The sequence below is a fragment of the Hyaena hyaena genome, unplaced genomic scaffold (genome assembly GCF_003009895.1).
Source record: "Hyaena hyaena isolate Hyena2069 unplaced genomic scaffold, ASM300989v1 scaffold_39, whole genome shotgun sequence".
Taxonomy (NCBI): Eukaryota; Metazoa; Chordata; class Mammalia; order Carnivora; family Hyaenidae; genus Hyaena; species Hyaena hyaena.
Genome location: NW_024080671.1, coordinates 664,159 through 686,764, shown reverse-complemented (window position 1 = coordinate 686,764; position 22,606 = coordinate 664,159). Strand labels below are relative to the sequence as shown.

The 22,606-nt window shown below is 48.8% G+C and overlaps 1 long non-coding RNA gene across 1 annotated transcript; it reads left to right on the top strand.

Moving 5' to 3' along the window:
• The first annotated feature begins 369 nt into the window (after positions 1-369).
• On the top strand, positions 370-22,349 carry LOC120230267. Its single transcript, XR_005527956.1, has 5 exons — positions 370-586; positions 7,607-7,803; positions 17,194-17,321; positions 19,784-19,930; positions 22,099-22,349. It is a non-coding gene; the product is annotated as an uncharacterized LOC120230267 (long non-coding RNA).
• Positions 22,350-22,606: the final 257 nt, after the last annotated feature.

Here is a 22,606-nt window from a genome sequence, read left to right as displayed (position 1 = left end):
GCCATTTTGCTGAAATAAATTGGCATCTCCCCTGCTCATGGGTGTGGGTAGATCTGACCATCTCTCTTTAGAGTTCCAAGCACATAGATGTACTTGAACAGGCAATTGTTTAGAACAGCACCTGCTTCCAAATCAGGGCAATACCCGTAAGAGCATGGGGATGTCTTTTGCTTCACAGCGCACTTCCCAACCCAAGTAAAACACTTTCTTAAAATGGCACGTGCATTTGAACACAAAGGGGAGAAAACATGCAGAGGTAAGCAGAGCCAGAATCCCTTCCATAGGTCTTTCCGTTTAAACAGGCTTGGGGATTCCATCTACAACCTCCTTACAGGAACATCATAATGTCAACATTCCAAAGGAGGCTGGAGCCCTGGAATCATGGTCTAGGATGCCAGAGAAAGAATGGAGAGGGATCCCCAAGACTTCTGGGATTTTGTACAAGAGCAAAGGCTGAGGAGTAGGAAATCAAGTGTGAAATCCTCTCAACACTGTTGAATCTGGACGCCACCCTAAGAATGTCCCACTTTGCTAATTGGAAGGTGTCCCAAGTAAGCAAAAGCTTGACACCTTGTGACAATGTCAGGTAACCGACTCACCTCTCTCTTCCTTTATGTCACTGGGGATAAGTTCTGGCTCTCAGCAGCACTGGCTTCCTGACACACAGGGTTTAGCCAGTCTGTCATCCAGTATTTTAATAACATGGATAAAGAAACCATTAAGGAAAAAAAAAAGTGAATGTCTTCTCGATAAGGTGGAGGGGATATGGATATTTCTCTGTATTATTTTCCTTGAATGGTATTATAAGAAAAAGTAACAGGGGCGCCTGGGTGGCTTAGTTGGTTAAGCATCCGACTTTCGCTTAGGTCATGATCTCGCGGTTCGTGGGTTCGAGCCCCGCGTCGGGCTCTGTGCTGACGGCCAGCTCAGAGCCTGGAACATGTTTCAGTCTGTGACTCCCTCTCTCTCTGGCCCTCCCCTGCTCACTCTGTCTGTCTCTCTCTCTTTCCTAGAAATAAATAAAACATTTTTTTAAAAAAAGAGAAAGAAAAAGTAACAGTTGTATTAGATTAAATGCATTCACCATCCCTCACGTGACTCAGCGGCTCTGGAGCCAAGGTCCCATGTGAAGGGTCAGTCTTCTGAGGAAGTCAAGGACGGGGCATTAAAATGTACATGGAACATTGAGAGGTGTTGAAAAAATGAAGCTCATTGTGGGTCATTCCTACTCTCTAATTCTGGAGCACCCATTCCTCCTTGATGGCAGAGAGAAAAAAAGGTTGCCAGTCAAGAGTAATTTATTCTACTCCTGTTTGAAACATTTCACTTTGAGGTAAACTCAGCCTCATTTGGGTAAATACTCCACCAATTCAAGGGTGGTTTCTTCCTTCTCTCCAGGGGCCACTGCCCACTCCTCCCTCCAACATGGTATCTGGGTGCAGAGAGCAGCTGACACACCCTTCTGGTGAGGTCCTTGGTGTTCTCAGCTACCAGCTGGACTTGTCCCTAGATGTCCCGGGCTGGTGTTTACTCATGTGTAGCAGATCTCACCATCCTTCGTGGGCGACCTGCTGCTGACGCCTCGGGTCCCTGTGGGTCCCTCAGATCACCAGGTCCAGGTGCTTTGTGGCCTCTCTCTTCCTTGCTCTGACCACAGACCCACACGGGGTCTCTCTCTCTGCACAGGGGCAGAGAGAAAAGAAAAAGAATAGTAAATAGAAAAAAGAACATGGCAGACATTAATCCAAACAGAGCTTCATCAGTAAACAGATACATGGATTACGCTAGAAAAGTTCTGATAGGAATAAAGATGTTCTAACCGTATAAATGTCAGGTGGAATAGACTTTAAAAGATATTCTGTAAAGACAAGGGAAGTTATCACATAATAAATTAGAAAAATATAAGAAACCAGAGACAGCAAACATCAGCAACGTAGCCCCCAAATATTAGGTTGAGCATTATGAAACTGTCAATACTTGATGGGCCTACAAAAGCAGTGATTTCATGTAAAGTAAAAGTAAATAGAATTAGATTCCTCAAAAAATTAGCAATAGAACTCCCCTGTGACCCAGCAATAGCACTGCTAGGAATTTACCCAAGGGATATAGGAGTGCTGGTACATAGGGGCACAGTATAGAGCCCAAATTGGGGCTCAAACTCATGAACTGTGAGATCATGACCTGAGCCCCAGTCCAACTCTTAACCGACTGAGCCACCCAGGTACCCCTGCCTCCTGTTTTTTAATCCAATTTCACCAGTGGGGTGAGGTCAACACACTACAAAGCTTCCAGTTTGCAGACTTTGCTGGATGGTGACAGGAAGACCCCACCCAGCACCCCAACACCCTCCACTCACACCATAATATCTGTCAAAAGCCTTTACCAATAGTGTTTGTTTTCCATCAAACCAACAGCCATTTTGTTAATACGTTTTGTAATAATGGCACGATGGGCTACTTGTGGTTACCAGCACAAGTAGCTAAGAACTTCACCTGTGGCATGTCACCTAAACTCCACAACAACCCTGTGACTTGCATATATCATTACCAATTTTACAGGTGAAAACATTGAGTTGGGAGATATTAGGTCACCAGCCTGAAGTCACAAAACAGAAATCAGCAGAACTAAGGACTAACTCAGGCCTCTCTAACTCCAAAATGTAGGCTTCTTCTTCTAACCAAAGTAGACAGAAGCTTCTTCTTGCACAGCTCTGAGACTGGAGAGACACAAACCAGAAACCCAGGGACAGTCTATTCTTCCAAGTCAGATGCCAGCAAGCCCCCCTCCAGATAATGCATTTTGCATTGCAGGCTGCTCCCCTGCGATCCAAATATTATGCTTCCTGGGATGCCTGGGTGGCTCAGTCAGTTGAGCTTCTGACTTCAGCTCAGGTCATGATCTCGAGGTCCGTGGGTTCCAGCCCCATGTTGGGCTCTGTGCTGGCAGCTCAGAGCCTGGAGCCTGCTTTGGATTCTGTGTCTCCCCCTCTCTCTCTGTTCCTCCCCTGCTTGCACTCTGTTTCTCTCTCTCAGAAATAAATAAACATTTTAAAAAATCAAATATTATGCTTCGTAAAAGCACCATCCAGAAAAGGAAAGGAGACAAGCAAACAGAAAAGGAGATAAGCCAAGTAAAGAGTGGGACAGCGTGTACTCGGAAGTGGGCAGGTTGGTGGAAAAACAAACAGAATCTGCTGAAAATTAATAGGAGGGCAGAGACGCAGCTGAAGAAATGTAGAGTTGCCCTATAAAACAATGAGTTCCGGGGCGCCTGTGTGGCTCAGTCAGTTAAGTGTCCAACTCTTGATTCAGGCTCAGATCACGCTCTCCCGGGTTTGTGAGTTCAAGCCTTACGTCACGCTCTGTGAGGACAGTGCAGAGCCTGCCTGGGATTCTCTCTCTCTCCCTCTCTCTCTGTCCCTCCTCTTGCTTGCACTCTCTCTCTATCAAAGTAAACAAATAAACATCTTTATAAATGAGTTCCACACACTGAAACTCAAAGGACACTATTTAATATTGTAGATCGTGTCATCCCCTAGGCATGCCTTCAAAGCTCCAAGTCCTTCTTTCTCTCTATGTCATGAATCTCATTCTCCTTTCTGGCTGTTTCCACCACCCTTCTCAGCACAGGCAGCTCTTGTTCTCCCCTCGCCCACTCCTCCCCTAGCTTTTTTATTCCAGTACAGAAATAAAGTCTGATCCAAGGAGAAGTTGCAGAGGAGAAAACCCGTGGTTGTGTATTTCCATGAGCTTCACCGCTCGCTGGATTTATTGTCGACTCTTAAGTTGTCTCTGATCTGCCCAACTTGAGTTGTCTCGAGCTCCACTACCCATTCTTCCAAACGTTTCATTACTTCTAAAGTTATAATGATAAATGATAAACCTTACCCTCTCTTCTTTTGTTGTTGTTATTTATTTATTTATTTTTGAGGGAGAGAGAGCACAAGCAGGGGAGGGGCAGAGAGAGAGAGAGAGAGCTAGCAAGAATCCCAAGCAGGCTCAGCGCCGTCAGCTCAGAGCCTGACACAGGGCTTGAACCCACAAACGATGAGATCATGACCCGAGCTGAAACCAAGAGTCGGACGCTTAACCAACTGAGCCACCCAGGCTCTGGCGCCCCAAACTTTACCCTTTTCAGAAGCCTCATTGCCAAGAGGCTTCTTCATTTCTACCTAAAGCTGAGAAATAGGTCTCCCCCCCGCCCGCCCCACTTCATACGTTCACAACCAAATTTCCAGTCCTCACCTTCCACAAAACAGCTGTCGCTCCCCCAGGACCACCCTTCTCTGTAAGTGGCACCCACATCCACCTGTTGCTCAGGTCAGATCAGAGTCGGGTCTCTGAGTCTTCCTTTCCCTTGTCGCCTCCAGCCAGGGGGGCTTGTCAAGCCCACCCCCAAAACCTCTCCATCCCATCTTCCTCTCCCCACCTCCAACAACACACTGCTCACCACAGCTGATGCAGCATCTCCCATCCAGCCTCACCCCTCCCCTCTCCCCCCTCCCCTCTCTTCTGCACAGATTTGCCAGCCTAATCCTCCCAAAATGCAAATCCATGCCTGGCATTTTCTCCTGGCTTTCTGGTTGCTTCTGGAATAAAATCTAAAACCCTGAACAACTTCCCACGGGGCTTTGCCTGACCGTCTCTGGCCTCTCTCCAACTGCATCTCACGCCACTTTCCCTCTCTGTCCTCTCCAGCCATGCTGGCTTGCTTCTTCTTCCTCAAATAGTCCAAGTCCTGGGCTGCCTCAAAGCCTTTATGGTTACCATTGCCGCTGCCTGGCTGCTCATCCCCTAAGTTCTCTTTGAATGGCTTCTTCTTTCATGTCTCAACTCCTAACTTTTTTGCCCAAAGAGCCATTTTGGACCACCTGATCCAAAGGGTTGTCCTCGACAGTTACTGGCTCCCTTGTTTACTTCCCTTCTGGCACCTTCCACAAACCACAATTACTTCACTTATATATTTACTTACTGACTATCTTGTTTCCGCTCTACTTCTAAGGTAGAATTTGGGACCTTGTGCGGGAAGAAAACACCAAAAAAAAAAGCCAATAAAAAAAAACCCCATAGGTGTTGAATGAATGGAACCCACAGACAATCTCCCACCATTTCGATAAAGCAGAGTCGAAGTGAAGAAAGAGATACCACCGCCTCTGTGAGGAAGCAAACATCCAGTTAAACTTATAAAAACATGCTCTTAAGCATAAGTTAAAATCCCAAAAGACATTTTTCTAACCGGCTATTTGGAGCTGTGGAATGAGATGCAAAGATAATAAACACATCTGATATGAAACAGATGGAAATCTGGTCACTGGTTCCTTGACGTAGAGCCCTTTAAAAAGTATTCTCTTCTTAAGTGCCAGAAGTCATGGAGGGCATCCCCAGCACCCCCACCACCACTCCAGTCACCGAGGACAAGGCAAGGCTTAATTGAGTTCTGTAGACCCACCATCATTTGCATATCTGCCTGGGTCTGGTCAAAGGGAAGGCACAGCTACAACTTTATAAACAAGCACCTCAGAGCGAGTGAGGCACATGAGGGTTCTTGAATAGGACACTAGAGATAGGTCCAATAAAATATTTATGGAGTGTAGATTTCCTTAATGTGCCAAAATATACCTTGCGGTTGTCAGTATACATGTTACAACTTGCTAGAAAAGTCGGAGGTATCTAGTGATCAGCCCCTGAGCAGATGTTCTTTCAAGCCTAAGAATTTGGTTTTCCTACAAAACTGCCCAGCTATTTGCAGCTATGCGGCACACCACGCGCTTAGATCTTTTAGGAGCAGCAAGAGAACCATCCCAAGTGAATGGGAGCTTCAGGAACTGCAATTCCAGAAGCCAAGTGTAGACTCATAAAGGAAAAATGATGCACCTTTTTAAAATATGGATGGCAGGGAGAGTATTTAGGTTTCTGTCCAATATCAGCGAGGCTAGTGCAATGACGGGCGCTAACGTGAGGCTCCAAGTGCAGACACTGTTGCTTCTAATTCTTTAACCTTTGTCTTCTAATGGTCACCTCTAGCAGGCGGGCTTTCAGATTAAATTATGTTGGCTTTCAGGGGAAAAAAATTAAACCCACATAGAGATGTTGCCACGTAGCACTAACCACAAAATGCCAAAGCAAAACCCATGCTCTGCTTTCTGAGACCTTCCTGTAATGGGACCTTTCCAGACGAGGCTCAGTGAGAACCCTCATGGGTACACCCCCTCGACTTTCTGCTCCTAATGGACTTTGGTCATCACTGTGGATCTGAGCTTGATTATACACGCCCCTCCCACCCTGATATTCCCTTGCACACAATATTTTGGGTCTACTGTCTCTTGTTCTTCTCTATCTTTACCCAATACTTTGTCATCTCTCCATCCTCTATCCATCCAGCCACCCATCCAATAGAGACTGAGGATCTGCCTCATGCTAGATCTAGCACTATGTGCTGGAGAGCCATTAGGGAACAAGGCAGAGTCTATGACTTCATTGAACATAAAGTCTAACAGCGGAGGTAGGTATGAAACGGACCATTTATTTAATAATTGGTCATTACTAATGGAGGTGCTTGACAGATGCCATGGACCAGAGGGAGGGCAGGTCTGCATCTAAGATGAGAACTGGGGGGTGTCCCAGACAGCCCCGTAGAAGAAGTAATGAGTAGGCGCTCCCCCAGGAAGATGGGAGCGTGAGGAAGGGAAGGAGGAGAAGGGTTACATTCCAGACAGAAGGAGAGAGACAAGCCAATTCCAGAGGCCTGAGAGCCAGAAGCATTTCCAGGGTGCTGGGCTGGCTCTCCTGTTGAAAGTGAACTGGGCAGGAGGTTGGGTGGTGGTGGTGGTGGATGGGGTGGGGGTGGGGGAACAGAAGATGGAGAAGGGAACAGGGTCAGGTCGGGAAGGAGCTTGTGTGTCTTGTCCAGTGGGGGGACCTGGATACTCGAACATCAATGAAAAACTGTTTCCTATGTCCCCCAACAAACACAAAAAATTGATATAATGGGAAATGGAGGGAAAAAAAGAAACAGAAAACACAGTTTGATGTGCAGTGTGTTCATCATACCCTCTAAAAAGGAAATCACTATGGTGACAGACAGTAGCTACCCTTGTGAACGCGGCATAAAGTGTAGAGAAGTCGAATCACTACACTGTACTTCTGAAACGAAGGTAAGTAACATCGTGTCTCAACGATACATTTTAAAAATTAGTAAAAAAAAAAAAGAATATTGCTTGATATTAGAAAAAGAACACCAGATGTTCTAGATGTTTCCTGAGACCTCCCAAATCTCATCCCTGTAAGAACTGTTTTCTTTGTAATGTGTGTGTGTGTGTGTGTGTGTGTGTGTGTGTGTGTAAATCTCTAGTGCTACCCCTGAAAGAATGTGCACACCTGTTCTCCATTTTTCCCACTGCTTGGGGGATAGTCTCACTCCACTCGTATTACTCCTCTAAAGCCAAAACGCAAGGAGAAGCTGACGGCGTCACTTTCTCTTCTTCCCAGACTAAATGACTTTTCATCCAGTTGGAAGTTCGGGTTCCACAACTTCCTCTTAGGGCCTCCCATCTGGGGGCCGAGCCCCTCAGAACCTCACTCCTGATGGTGGTTTTCTTTATGCTCAGAGTTCCCCACGAGAGGAAGAAGGAGAACAGGAAGCTAGCGGACCTGCCAGCAGACCAGCCCCTATCCGATGAGCAGACGCTGCAGAGGGGAGAAGGTGCCCGGATCGCAAAGAACAAAGCCAGAGCCACAGCACATGACGGGGCTACCAAGGAAGGCCCGTCTCTCGGCCAGACAGGACCGCGGAACGACGCCAAGGGTAAGGCCAGCCCGTGGCCACAGGCCCAGTCCCCGTGTGTTCTACAGACACCCTTTCGGGTTTAAACGGTGGGGTCCCGGAGCGGGGGCTTCTTAGGCAAGAGTGGGGCTTCCGGGGTAGGAACCAGGTCGCGGCTGCAAACAGCATCCGCAGAGCTCTGGTATCCATGACTGACCTTCTGCTCAAAAGCCCTGATTCCCACCCGTAGCTGTGATCTGGGGCTGGGCTGAAGGGGCGCAGCAATTGTAATCAAAGGCCGCATGCACCGGTGGGTGGCCACATTCTGTGTTGTGGGTCCCAGGGTCCCAGTCTCACCTTCTCAGTGACAGGACCTGATATTTGAGAGGAGACGCAGAGCACACCATCTCCAAGGGACGGCATTGCTCTGGCCAAGGGACGGCAGCCCCCTTCCCGTTCATCTGTCGCCTTTACTTCTGCTGAGTTGGGCTCTCCCACGCTGAGCTGCTTCGACACCCAGCAAATACAGTCCTGAGCCCCCGACACTGGCCAACGCCCTTCGAGGATGAGGAACGCACCACTCCGTGTCAGTGGTTGGCATCTTCAGAGCATAACGCAGCGGCCGCGGTGCTGATCCATGCAGGGAATGGCAGCGAAACCCACAGGAAGCATGGCTCCCTGATTCTCTTTTTGTAAATTCTTCCCCCCCGCCCCGTCCCTTCTCCCCCGCCTCACCTGTCTGTTACCCAAGGAGTGATTTGTCCTTGACTGTGGCCCTCAAGCTCTCATTTACTAACACTGAGTTACATATATGGAGTAGCCCGCACTGTCTGCGCCCAGGGACCTGGGGGAAGGCACCGGGCGAGTCATCTTTCCATCTGCAACTCTCTCTCAAGCTAAAGAAATCAAACCTCTTGCAAATACATCTCCATGGCATTTCTGCCAAGCCCGCCTCACTGACAGAGGAAGGAAATGCAAGGAGGGGGTATTTTTAAGGTGAAAAGTTATCTTTAAGCCTCATTTGCTAATTGGAAGATGCAACCTTTTCTGATCATTAATACAGAGCAATCACTCACTCCGCATGCTCAACAGAGTGACAAATTACAGTTGCCATGAGGGGATACATAAATTCTCCTAATTACCTCCAGACACCTATCCACGCGGAATCAGAAAGGCTTTACTTATGCAGGCATGGCTCTTTTTTTTTTTTTTTTTTTTTTGAAAATCATAGTTTCGCTTCCCTAAAAGTCTTCTTGGTTTGAGTCCCAATGAACTCAATTCGGGACCAATGAAAACTGTGACAGCTGAGGCAGATAAGAGGGAGCCTGGAAATTTTTTCTTTCTTTCTTTCTTTCTTTCTTTTTTTTTTTTTTTTTGCAAAGCTTGGTCTTTCTTCCCCAGGACTGAAACTAGCAATTAAGGAGAATTGTAGGGTAAGGAAAGAGAAGAGATGTAGCAAAAGTAGGAGAGAGAGGGGAGACCCTTTATTTGGGGATAAAGGCCTCAGCCTTGAAGTCAAGCAAGTGCAAAATCTTCATGGCAGGCACAGTTGAGAATGAACTGTCAAGTTCAAAGGCGTGTAGGAGAAGCCTCTGGCCTCCTCCCGTCTCCGAGCTCAGATGCTTGCTGAGGGCATGCACAGAAAGCCCAGGGCTTTTCCAGATACTTCCATACAGCAGTACTAATATTCCCTCACACTTCCCACCCTCCCTATTTCTATTCCCTTCCAATGCTGTCGGGGGCTCAGAGGCCCCTTTGCTTTTTGACCTTAGTTTCCCACACAGCAGCCGTTCATACGAAGTCAGCTAAGCGACAAGAACTTCAGGGAGTGCCTAGGAGACAAAAATGGATTCTTTCACTCCGTGCATCTTTGTTGAGCTCCTGCTCTGGAGCGGGCTCCGTTCCAGCGCTGAAAATACCACGGTGAATAAAACCGATAGAGATCATCAAAGGCACAAATGCAGCACGTGCATTAAGGGGCCTCATTCCAAGCTGTAGCTCATCTCCCCCCTTACAGAGCAATGTGGGCAGAGGGTGAATCGAGCCGCACACACACCCGCTCACAGTCCCGTCTGGGCCAAATCAGTGCCCTCGGGAGCAGGCCAGCGCTTTGGCTCCCTGAGAAAGCAGTGCATCTGGAAGCTTCAGAAACATTTATCTGGGGAGCCTGGAGTTCGGATACCGTAGGCTGCAGCCGCGTGAGCCCTTCTGTTTCTGATTTTCTTCCCACTTGAAAGTCACTGGGCTTGTCTTCCATGTGGGGGTTTGTGCCCACTTCTGACCCCAAAGGGCTCAGGAAATTACAAAGCAAGTTTTCCAACAGATGCTTTGAGCAGCGTCAGACAGTCCCACACAGACAGGCTCTCACACCCTCTTGCAGGCCAGACGGGTGAAGAAGTAAAATAGGCCTGAGGACCTAGTCCTGAAGCCACAGGAGGTCTGCAAGGTGGGGGAACCTGAGGAAACACCCAGAGGTGTAGGATGTAAAGATCAACAGTGGTGTGTGTGTGTGTGTGTGTGTGTGTGCATGCGCGTGTGTGTGCGCGCGCACGCGTGCATGAACAAGGCAGAGGGAGAGGGACAGAGAGAGGGAGGGAGGGAGATTCACAAATGTTTAAGAAATGGGCAAACAGCCTCCCTTGGAAATGTGTGGTTTGCACAGCAATTTTTGGAATTTCGGGGCAGCGAGTAGCTGGGGTAACTGAATCCCAGGAATCCGCAGCCGCTCTCCAGTCAGAAAGCCATGTGTTGTATGAAATCTGAACCACAGCCCTAGCCCGTGACCGCCTCCGCTCCATGAGGGAGGGGGGGGGGAATCTGGGGAGATTTGGAAGATTGTAGATCAAAAGGAGAGTTTGCTGCAATTTGTCAGAGTCAGGAAAACACAGCGCTCAGCCCAGTATTGGGTAACACACATCCTGTCTAAACACGCTTGCACCAAGCCTTGATGGTTTAGCAGAGGACAACTTGGTTTTCTGTGAAAGCGACAGAGGACTGGGAAGGAAAGGAGGGAAGACAGAGCAAAGACTCGGAGACAAAGAAAGGGCCACCACTACAGGCCAAGCGGCTTTGGCAAGTCGCCCCAGATTTGGATGCTTTGGTTTTGCCTTGAGCCAAACGGAGCTCATCATGCTCAGAGCCTCCAAGGATCACCAAGGTGGGAGAGACCTTCAAGGTCGTATAGTCTGACCGCTAAGAGACTGACGCATAATAGACGCTAAGTGACTCCTTAGTTCGTCAGTGAAGTCACTGAATGAGGAGCAAACGCGTGAACACAGAGACCCGTGCCCAGTGTCCCCGAAAGCAACAGTTCAGTCCAAAATGCCAGCAGTGACGTGACCATCTATTGAGAGGGTCCACCCTGTCTTTGGCAGCTGTGACTGTCAGCATTGTAAGCAAATCTAAATCCAAATCCAGAACTGCCTTCCGGAAGCTTCCATCGCTCATTCCAAGTCCAACCACTGGGGCCGTGGTGGGGTGGAGGGGGGGAATGGGTTTGATCACTTCCGCTGGGCAGTCTTTTAGAGAGGTGACAATTACTGCCATGGCCACCATTGGGTTCTTCAGTCAAAGTATCCCACCTCCTTCGGCCACATCCCAAACAACAGGGAGAGTTTTAGGGTTTTAATTCTTGCACCATCGTCGTCGTCACGGTCTTGTGATTGAGCTACAGTCTGTCTGGGTGCTCCTGAGCCAAATTCAGTGATTCAGCTGTGATTGGACCAGGAAGGGAAAAGGGGGCCTGTCCCCTTCCCGGTCTAGACCCGGTGCCTGTTGATGCAGGCGACTGCCTCACTGGCGTACACAGTAGCTCCGCCCACTCATCACACCCCAAACCTCAATGTACTTTTTAGATCCCAGACAGACGCCCCGTGAAGGGTTACTCAAAAACAGAGCAACTCCTTCTTGGGTCCTCCGTGCCTCAGACCGAATTAAACACATCAGGGCCCGTGAGTGATTCATTATTGTGGCTAAATTCTATTTCAACAGCCCTACTCCCCATCCAACACCGTTATCCATTATACATTCCTCCCATGCCTCCGGCATCCTTGAGTCCCCCCTCTCACTGATTATAACTCTAGAAAAAGATCCTTAAATTATAATAAAGATGTTGAATTATTCCTTCCACATGTTGACACTGGACAGCCGGCCAAGTGTTTTTCAAATGCTTGGGGAGCATGCTTTATTTTTTATATTTTTATATCAAACAGAATTGCATTTGCCCTGAAGGCATAAAAAGAAAAAATTTGCACCAACAGAATGAGGAGTGTGTTTCCCCCATATGACAAGATGTCCAGAGAAAGGCAGTGCAGGACTGTAGGGACTCCGTGATGGCATCAGAGACCCGAGCCATTCATAATCTACATCTCCTTATCCTCATGTTCACAAAATGGCTGCTCACCTCCGTGCATCACATCCACAAGCCAGAAAGAAAGAAGACCGATTAGTGAAGAGAAAAGAGAAAGAAATGTTCAAGTTGACTAGAACACAGTAACTTTCCAAGACATCCCTTCTCCACCAACAGACTTTTACACAAACACACACACACACACACACACACAACCCCTGGAAAACCTGGATTAAAATGCACATTACTACTAGAAGTAAAGATTAGCTTTTCTTTAAGGAAGGGAAACTAATAATCTTGATGATCTAAACTCAGAAAAGTAGGTCTGCATCCTCTCAACAGGAGCAAACCAGATGGGCGTCACCACGTGACCATGGCCATGGCTTTTGTTTTTTTCTTGAGGTCTCTTTGATGTTCGGTAAATTGGCTTTTGTGCTTCGGGTCCTGATTAAAAGCGCCTTCTTCATCCCTTCTCCTGTGCATGACTTACAAATGCGTCTACTTGTGGGGATGGCTTGGAGGGCAAGACTGAAGACACCCTTTCCATGCCTGTGGCTCTGATCCTACCATGTGTCATAGGCTGACACCTGCTGCTGCTTTTTAAAGCCTATTTTTTAATGTTTATTTATTTTTGAGACAGAGAAAGACAGAGCGTGAGCAGGGGAGGATCAGAGAGAGAGGGAGACACAGAATCCAAAGCAGGCTCCAGGCTCTGAGCTGTCAGTACAGAGCCCGACACGGGGCTTGAACCCACGAACTGTGAGATCATGACCTGAGCTGAAGTCAGACACTTAACCAACTGAGCCACCCAGTCACCCGACAGCTGCTGCTTCTGACCGCACTTTGTTTCACAAAACAGGAGGCTTCAGCGTTAGCTTGGTTTTGTCCGATTTATAGTTTACAGAAAATCAGTGAGCTAATGCAGATGAGCCTTATTTCGCAAACTGACGGCAATGTCATGGGTAAATAGCAAGGGGTCAGAAATGATGGGGTTCCCCTGGCGGCTCCACCGTTCCTAACGTGTGACCTTGGCCAAGTCCTATAACTTCTCTGCACTGTTATTCCTTCACTAGTGTATACGTGTTCTAGTGCCGTGTAACAAATTACTACAAATTTAGCAGCTGAAAACAATGCCCAGCTTAGCTGGGTCCTCTGCTCAGTGTCTTATCTGAGGCTCATCTGAGGCTCATTGCCAGAGTCCATCTGCTTGCAACTTTAGAAATCATGGTGTCTGGCTTCTGTATGGCCAGCATGACTTGAGTCTCAAGTCCCTTGAACTTCTTTGAAAGGGCTCACCTGATTAGGTCAGGCCCACCCAAGAGAAATTTCCTTTTCATTAATATAGCCTTAGCTGTTCAGGAACCTAATTACATATGCAAAAATCGCTTCATCTTTGCCACAATGTAACATAATCAAAAGTTATATCTTTTCATATTCACGGGTCCTGCGCCCACTCAAGGGAAGGGCACACATTAATAGGGGCAGAATCTCAGGCCTGCTTAGAAGTCTGCCTACCACACCCTATAAAATGAAGATACAGATATGACCTATCTTATACAGTTGCTTTGAAGTTGTAATGAGATGGTGAATACAACAGGAAGCATCCGGTAAGCAGCAACTGCTGTAATTACTCTAGCATTTCTGAGCATCTATTACATAGCAGGCCCCACACTAGGAGCTGTGGATTCAGGAAATAATAACGTGAAGCCTGGTCCAAAAAAAAAATCATGGCATTTCTCTAACACTTCCCACCCTTGGTTTGGACCCCAATGGTTTTTAACCTCAGCTTCGCGTGGTTGAATCCCCTAGATGGCTTTTCCCAGGGTCCCACCCGCCAAAACGCAGGAGCATTTGGCCTGGGGTGCACCCTTGCTTTGGAATTTTTTTTAAAGCCCCCCCAGAACACCCCAACACACCGCCAGCCCAAGTCTGATTGTTTCCCAGGGTCTGAAAGCCAAAATCCCCTTAGGAGAAACTACCGAGGACCAGACAAACCAGACACATGAGCAGCGATAAAGCATTCTTCCTTTTACTTGGAGCAAACATTGAAATTTAAGACATTTCACACCTTTTCAAGGGGAGTCTCCCAGGCCCTGACTGCTGGTCCTTTTAGCGGACAGCCCACCTCTGGGTGATCCCAGCGCATCTGGGATCACGCTGAGCACAGAAGAAGTTGCCCATGTAGCCAAAAAAGCTGCTGGTGCTCAGCCTGTCTTCCTCATGCTCAATACTCTGTTACCTGCATATATGGAGCACCTACTATATGTCCAGCTTCAGGCTAGGTGCTGGGACCTCAAAGACCAAAAAGTCTGCCTTCCAGAGTGCAGAGTCTAATGCCAAGATGCAAAGATAGCCCTTCTTGTACCAGACGAGAAGTGCTTTCTGGATTGAGGGCATGGAGCTGGGTTTTATCTTGTAAATAATCTTTTTAAAACCTTCTCCATTTTCTAAGACTATGTGTATCTCTCTCCAGGGTTTAATCACTGCGAAGAGCAGTCTCTTTCTGACTTCCCTTGTATCTCCCTGGCAGCCATTCTCCCCACCCCCAGCCCCCCAAAAATTATTATCAAGGAGAGGAACATAAAAACCGCCAAAATGTCATAATTGTTCTGTAAGAAAAATAGAGCAACGTGAAACCCCATTCTCCTCTTCTCCCATCCCTTCTAACCCTCCAGAGTTTGTCTCCAGTGTGCAGGGGTGTGCCCCACAACCCAGGAGGGCATCCTGAGTTGAACTGATCCTGCTGAACGGATCGCCAGTGCAGCAGAAAGCAGACTCTTATTGACTGAGGCGGCTTTGGCAAAGCCCAGGGACACTGGATTCCTCTTTTGAGATAACACTGAGCCCGCGCAGCCATCCGAGACAGAGCAATGTGTGGCCTGGTGTTGTAAAATTGGGGCTGGATTTGCTTCGCCGGGGTCTGGAGGGGAATGGTCCCTGCCCCCACCCCCCCACCAGAATAACATATGCTCCTACAGAGACCTGAGAGGGAGGTCAGCTGGCATCAGTGTCCTTCAAAACCCCATCCCCCTTATAAACACTCACTGAGAATTTACCATGTGCAAGGCCCTTGGCGAGGCGAGGAGAGCCCACCACCACCCTCCTTCTCCCAATGAAAGTGGTTAAAATATCACAACTTTGCTGTGGTCCTGATTCAGGATTCCAGCAGACCCCAGAAAAGATCATTCTGAGTTATGTTTTTATACCTGCTCCGGCGTCCTGGGGAAATTGCTAGGTCAAGCTTGCTTCATTCTCTATTTTTAAATTCTGTTGGAAGAGCCAGGCTTCCCCCCAGGCTGCTGAAAGCTTTCAGGAACTGCCTGAGCCGGCGCCACCCAGACCCAGGTCTCCACGGCTGTCCACACATTGGCTCCTACAATCCAGAGAAAGAGAAACAAACCTAAGACCACGGCAGGCTCGGTTGCAGAAAATGTCCAGAAAAACCTACAGATGGAGTCTTGTCTTTATTTATGCCTCTGGTGCATGTTGAGGGGGGAGGGGATAAACATCTCCTTCCAACATCCGGAAGTGAGGTTACACGGAGGTAGAATTGCTTCCCACGCCTCAGTTGCCAGTGCGAAAATTAGTGATTAAGGGTCAAGATGATGAGCTCACTTACTCTACACCTTGGGAGGCTTATATTTCTAAGTGAGCCTTGTCTCCCTGAGTTGGCTTAAATGTGGCCACACTTAAAGGCTAGGATATGAACTGGTTGGCTTCAAAGCCCCTTGGAGCCCTGGAATCTGTCACAGAGTCAGGCCAGCCAGCCCAGGCCCGGTTTGCTGAAGGCTTGGTCATGGGCCAGATGTCTGTCTTGTGTCAGGATTTTGAAATCGCTGAGAAGACTTCAGAATCCTCATTTCTATTTTGGAAATTGGTGCTTGTCTGCTTGCAGTAGGGGTATCTTGAAGCATTCGCTAATGCAGGGGTTGGCAAATGACGACCCATTAGGCCAAATTTGTCCTGCCATCTGTTTTGTGTGACTAGCAAATTAAGGATGGTTTTGCCATTTTTAAGTGGTTGGAAAAGAGAAATAGGGAGAGTAATATTTTGTGATGCATGAAAATGATCTGAAAAGTTTTACTGAGCTATAGCCACACCTACTTATTTACTTGTTACTATGGCTACTTTTTTTTAAGTTTATTTTGTGAGCGAGACAGAGACAGAGAGAGAATTCTACGCAGGTTTCACACTGTCAGTGCAGACCCTGACGCAGGACTTGAACTCACGAACAGTGAGATCATGACCTGAGTTGAAACTAAGAGTCAGATGCTTAACTGACTGAGCCCTCCAGGCACCCTGGGCTACTTTTGAGCAGCAACAGGCACATTGTATAGTTGCAACAGAGATTATATGGCCCAGAAAGCCTAACATAATTACTATCTGGCCCTTCCAGAGAAAATTTGCTGACTTCTATACCAACATAAAAAAATAATTCTTGGGTGCACCTGGGTGGCTCAGCAGTTGAGCGTCTCACTTCAGTTCAGGTCATGATCTCGCAATTTGTGAGTTCAAGCCCCACATCGAGCTCTGTGCTGACAGCTCAGAGGCTGGAGCCTGCTTCAGATTCTGTGTCTCCCTCTCTCTCTGTGCCTCCCCTGCTCATGCTCTGTCTCTCAAAAATGAATTAATGTTAAAAAAAATAATAAATTCTGCACAAATACAAAAAAGTGAGAGGGTCGCATAATCCAATCTTTAATTAACCTAATTAAATACCCATCTTGGAGCCTATGATGCTCTGTTCTACTCTGTTAAACCAGCAGAACAATAATTAACTCAACTCATGTGGCATCAGCAAAACAGCGCAATGATGCGCCCGCAAAGAGACTCACCCACCATGCTTACCACATTCCAGAAAGCCAGTCAGAGCATCATACAGGTTCAGTGTGTCTCCCAACCAGAGTGCTTTCATTCTTGGCTCTGGGTTGAGGGTCTGCTTCCTTCTCTGTGGCGAGAACCTCCCTGGCTAATCTGTGGGTCAGGGTCAAACACAGAGACATTAATCCTGGTGGAGACGGGGAAGGGGCCAGCACTGTGCACAGATCTTACAAGACAGCATCTCTCTCCTCCCCTCCTTGTAACAGACTGGAAGCTGCCGATCCCCCTGGGATCTGTTTACCCACCATCAGTCTCGAGTCTGAGCACCACCAAAGCTGTGGGCTGAAGCTGGGATTTGCCTCCTCCCATAGCAAAGAGCTTACGAATATGTGACGTAAGTCTTCCAAGGGTCCCCTTTCTTCCTTGGTGAGAGGAATGCCCACACAGGGATGAGCTGAGCAGACGAGGCCCTGATGAACACAAGAGTAAGTGGTTTCTATGCCCTGCCATCCCCTCCCAACCCCCCTCACCTCTGCCACCGTGTAAGACCAGCACAGGGAGAGAAACGAAGCCCTGAACAGGTCACAACGCATTATAACCTCATCAGGACTCCCCAAAGGGACAAAACAAGAAATCCTCAAAATTGGACAGTTTTCCAACGCTCCGAATGGTCTTTTCCACCCCAGGGCCCATCCGTTCCTCCTCCTGGCCCTGAATACTGCACATCCCCTAGAACCTTACCTTGTGGTTAACAGGTCCATGGTGCTTTGTGAGAGAGGCGTGTTTGAGAAGTTCGGTGGTCATCTAGGTCTGTTGTCTTAAGACCCGGAAACGGCCTTCTTCCAAACTTGACTGCTTGCTCACGTGACAAACTTCCGTCGAGCGCTTACTGCGGGACACGTAATCGTGTAGATGGACAGTCGTGCGGATGGATGAAACAGAGACCCTGTTCTCATGGATCTTAGCGCCTGGTTGGGACACGGTCAGGGGGAGAGACACGCACAGGAAGTCAAGTGGGGGACACAGACCCTTGGGGTACATGGTATGGAAGCCCAGAGGAGGACTTTACTGCAGCTGAGGGGGTGGGGCTTAACTCTGGTGGAGGTGCATTGTCCTGAAAGCCAACACCGGAGCCTGAGAGGTGGATTAGAGTGCAGGGGGAGGGGAAGACACCCAGGCAGAAACTCAGGCACAGGCTCACTGTGCTGTCTATGTGATGATGGAGCTGGTGAGGCTGGCTCTCCCGGAGAAAAGCAACGTGACAAGTCAGGGACAGGACGAGGTCAAAGAGCCTGGGCTGGAAGCCTATCATGGTGCATTGGAGATGCACTCTGCCCTCAGGCGGTTCTGGCCCAGTCCCCAGGGCTCAGGGCGGCCCGGGTCCATCTAAGCTCCGGTGGCTTCAAGCCATCTTTCTTCAAGGTGGGCTCTGAAAACCACCTTCCTCGGATCAGAGTCACCCCCACCCCGAAGCTACACAGTGACTTTATGCTTGATGCAAGAGAAGGTGACAGAGGGACCTCAGGAAAGCCCTCTCACCTGGCTGGTTCTCAGTTTCCCCATCCAGGAAGTGGGATGTTTGATTTCTGGAATCCTTAGTGGCCTCTGGTTTTTGTCAGCCGCTCCGCCCGCCCCCAGAGCTGCAATCTTCTGGATCCTTACAGTTGATACTGGAAGAAATAAAACAACATGTGGCTTTGTTTCCTGCTGCGTGGGGGGCAGGAAATGGCCTAAGGCCCCTAATTGGGATGAGGTTCCTGCCATGTGTCCAGCTGCCCACTCCTCAGCAACCTCCGCCCTGGCAGGTGCTGTCAACCAGAAAGGAGGGCACTTTTGGCCATCAGCAGCCGGAACCCATCCACTCCCATGTGGCCAGCTACATGCCTGCCTCCGTGGGCATGAAAGACTCATGATGTAGATGGCGTCTGTGTTTGCTGAGCCTCCTCTGCAAACAGGGAGGGCAGGGTGTGCCTGGGGCGGCCCCGTGGCCAGCACCTAGGCTGGGCGCCACTCTGCCACTGGCCACACATGGGCAGAGCAAGAGAAGGTACCAGCCACTTGGAGAAACTGATGTACAGGTGGAATGTGACACTCTGTGGTCGGTCCAGAGGCGAGGGCACGAGAGGGAACTGGGGAAGGTGGGGTGGTGGGGAACCCAGAAAACCGAGTGAGAGTGAGCATCACAGCGGTCAGGAGGTGGGCCTGGCACTGCCACAGCGGCGGGCACCCAGCAGGACACCCTCCCAGAGAGAGCTGGGTCTGGGCAGCGGGCGCCATGAAAGGGAACTCTCTGGCTTGGGAAACCTACCACGTACCTTTGGCCGTGTCTCTCCCAATGCAATGCAAGCAGGGCTCCTTTGCTCCTCGGTTTCTAATAGAAGCGAGATGAGAATCACAAGACAGGACCCTCTGGCACACATGACACCCTGGATCTTGCCTGTTGCCTCCAGGAAGGATGGCCTTCAACTCAAGGCATGCTTGACTCTCCAGTTTCATACCCACCATGCCATTTCAAGGCTGGAAAAGGACCTTGTAAATAATCCACCTTACCGGTGGATGGTGAGTCAAGGTCCTACAGTGAGTGGCAAGCTCCTAAGGAGAGCTCAGTGCCCTGATCCTCAATCGAGTGTGCCAGGTTGCCAGCAACAAAGGGAAGGGATGGCCCTTTTATCTGCCTTCCAAGGCCACAGAAAATTAAGAGAGGTAAATGGAAGTCCAGCTAATAAGTGAGAGGCATGAACAAGGGCTACCTGTTTTTCAAAGTGTACTTTGTCTTGGGGTGAGCCCCTGGTGCTTGGTCAACACACGTTTGCGCAGCGCCTCACGGCAGGTGCATGTGGCCCGTCTCCCCCGCAGGGCCCCTTCCAGCACTCCATGGACATGAAGGCAGAGAAGAGACTGGCCAGCCGGAAGGAGCGTCGTAGCAACTTTGGAGATGTCAGCACGCACAAGTGCTATCAGCTTGGGCAGATCTTCAGCCCTTTCCAGGCCCTCAGCACCACGGTGAGTCAACTTCTCCTTGAAAAAGGTGTTTTTTCCAAGTCTTTTAGTGAGAACTGCAACACACCCCCAATTCTTTCACTTTTTAAGAAATGCATTAGTCGGTTCTGGCCACAAAAATGCTGCATAACAAGCTACTCTAAAATTTGCCAGCTTTCACCATTACAACCATCTCCGTTTCTCACCTGCTAGCCTGCAGAGAAATTGACTCATTCCTCTTCTGTCGACTGCAAGTTCTCAGGGTAGGCGGGAGTTAATTCCTGAGAATGAGGATCCCATCTACCACAAGAGATGAAGTGTAGCCTACCTGAAGGTCGGTTAGCTTTAGGGGGAGATCTGAAGGCAAATGGTTGAAGCCGTGGTGTTCTGAAATAAGACCATTTCAAGAGGAGAGGGAGGGCAGGGGAAAGGGGAAGTTTCTGGGATAAAGGAAGAAGGTTCCGGCTCCAGTTCCTCTACCTCACCTGTGACTTTCTGGATTCCAGTCAATTCAAGTGGGACCATTCCCAAGTGCATTTCCATAAAACCATTACTGTGCTGTCTTTCTGATACTTTCTAGACATAGCTTCTTATGATTCTAAAATTTGAGTGTGCATATGAATCACTTGGGAAGCCTGATTATAAGACCTCCAGGCTTATAGGGATTTCAATTCAGAGGATTTGGGTGGGGCTTGGAATGTCCTTCCTTAACAAATTCTCTGCTCACCACCTTTATGCATCACCACTGGGGCACTCGTTCCAAACCTCGTTCATATCAGCAGCAGCCCTGGGTCTGGAGGGAGCCGGTATGGACCACCACCTGTAGCCCAACCCAGCTCAGCAGTGTGCACTGCAACCCAGCGCTGGAACTTTCTGCTCCTCGGGAGCTTGCATTCTTTTCTGAGCTTCAGAATCACCTGAAGCCATGATAACACTCAGGTTTTGCCCCGGAGCCATTAAACGAGAAGCTCTGGGCGTGGCTCCCAGGCATTGGCCTGTTTTAAAGCCCCACTGGCAATGGATTGGGAACAGCAGTACCAATGTGCTGAGCCCATGTCGTGCACCAGGTACAGTGCTAAACGAAGAAGTTTCGGGGTGATGGGGGGGGGTCACGGAGTCTAGAGCCGATATGGACAAGAAAGAATTCTTGAAGATATCTTTGGTGCAAAAATATGATTTTATTAAAACACGGGGGCAAGAAGGGCTGCACTGGGTCCTGACAGGTAACTCATTATATGCCCTCAGGTTGGGAGGGGATCAGGGATAGAGTGAATATCTAAGATATTTTGGAAGCAACATTTCCAGGACCTTGACGGGCTAGCTGTTGCTAGGGAAACGTCACTTGCTACCGTTTAATACAACCTCAGTCGTGAGACCCTTCAGATTAGGGGCATAGCTCGGAGGATGATTGCCTGCATATATCTTGGGGCAGTTGAGATAAAGGAAGTTGACTTATAGGATCCTCAGGGTTGGGATCATGTTAGGCTAAGGTTCTCTTTTGCCTGCAGCAAAGTGCCATTATCAAGGCAGCTGAGCTCCTAGAGAGAAGTCACTGCTGACTTCAAGGACTTGTCAATGGGCTGTAGGCAGTAAAGGGGATTTAGTTTTTCATTTGCCTTAGTTTCCCACATCACTGTGGCAAGCACTTAACCCCCTTTCCTCTGTTCCTGGGTAGCTGGGAGTGTCTGAGGAATATCACACATGTCCCACATGGGGAAAGGGGCTGTATTTTGCCCTCAGCCTGCCTCATACTCCTTCATGACTAAAGACGACCAATTCTTTTTTTTTTTTAATGTTTTTATTTATTTCTAGGAAAGAGAGAGACAGCATGAGCAGGGGAGGGTCAGAGAGAGAGGGAGTCACAGGCTCCAGGCTCTGAGTTGGCAGTCAGCACAGAGCCCAACGCGGGGCTCGAGCCCACGAACCATGAGATCATGACCTAAGCGAAAGTCGGACGCTTAACCGACTAAGCCACCCAGGCGCCCCAAAGACGACCAATTCTTAATGTCCATGACTTCTACCATGTTAACATCACCCTTACATTACCGATGAAGCAAGAGAAGCTGAGATGTGTTAAGTAACTTGCCCAAGGTCGTCATTGGTCAGTGCAGAGCCGGGATATGAACCCAGGCACTGGAGCTGGCTCCCCACCCCCACACTCAATTTCATTGCCACCCTTCTCTGCTGCCTAGGAGATGCGAACACTGGTATTTCCCCGAGACCTGCCCATGAGTCGGCGCATGCAGAGAAAGGGCATCGTGTGGCCCGCTGATGGGAATCACCACGATTTCTCCCTGTCTTCCATGGAGCTGGGCTCCAGAAAGGATGGCGACAGCCACTCAAAAGAGAAGCCCGCAAGTCACATTAAAATGCCTTTATTCCCCCCGGTAGTTAAAGCAACAAAATCTAATGACGTGAAATAATAAAAGTTTCAAAACTGCAATCTGGCCCCTTGCTGCGAGGCTTTGCATTGAAACGATTAGAGCCCAGAGACTCAGGAATGCCGAGAAGTTCTCAGAACTGACTTAACACTTAGGTGACACTTTGATGATTTGAAGAGTGCCACCAACAGGCTTCTGCGGGAATATTTTGGGGAGGATGAAACAATTAGGAGCTGCAATACTTAACTACAAATGAATCCTTAATAAGTATGTTTTTCTCCAGAAGTCTAAAGATGCGGGGAGGGGATGGTTACAGTTC